This window comes from Austrofundulus limnaeus, unplaced genomic scaffold, assembly GCF_001266775.1.
Source record: "Austrofundulus limnaeus strain Quisiro unplaced genomic scaffold, Austrofundulus_limnaeus-1.0 Scaffold583, whole genome shotgun sequence".
NCBI classification, from domain to species: Eukaryota; Metazoa; Chordata; class Actinopteri; order Cyprinodontiformes; family Rivulidae; genus Austrofundulus; species Austrofundulus limnaeus.
This window is the reverse complement of record NW_013952985.1, coordinates 132,757-133,556: the sequence shown is the minus strand read 5'-3', so window position 1 is coordinate 133,556 and position 800 is coordinate 132,757.

The following is an 800-nucleotide window of genomic DNA, read 5'->3' as shown; positions in this document are numbered from 1 at the left end:
TTTCGGTCCATAACCTTGAATCACTGAATCAATCACAAGGCTGCTGAAACGATTCAGTGCGTTGCTTCATCTGCTGGACAACCTTTAACATTACATCTGCATGGAACAATAAAGGACAAACTGTCATGAAACAGTGAGGCTCTTTGCTTTAAAAATTGACTGTTTTCTTTTAAAAAGATGACATTACAAAACGGTTGTGCCATCATAAAATAAATATGATGAATATGGGTGCTGCTCAGTGAAGCAGGCCTGATCTTATCAACCTGGAGCTCATTGTAGATAATTAGTTTTGTTTAACTGAATATGGCCTAAAAATWAAAAAAACAATTGTAATTATCTGTATTACATTTAAGTAAATCATAGCATTTTGCTGCAGTTTATAAAATATAAAGAATCCATGATTTGAACTCAGTTCTCTCACATGGTGAGCCTGTTGCCTCTGACTGTTTTATCTACAAATAAACACTTCACTGTTACATATTGATACTTAATTTAAATACTGAATAGAAATGTGCTTTTGCTAGATTGATAGAAATTATCAGAATCAGTTTATTTGGCAGTCCACATTGCACAACAAAATAGACAAAACATACATGGGGGGGTGAGTGCCTGAGGCTGCAGCCATTGAAAGGTGCGACCCTTTTGCATCAAAGAAAAACAAAAAATAGCAAACATGGGGGAAATGAGGGATAAAAAAAACACATCTCATACTGTGTCCCTACAAGGACACAATATGAGATAGTCCTGATGCATCTCAGTAATCCAGGTAAAAAATCAAAAGGGAAAAAATTGTATAGGTC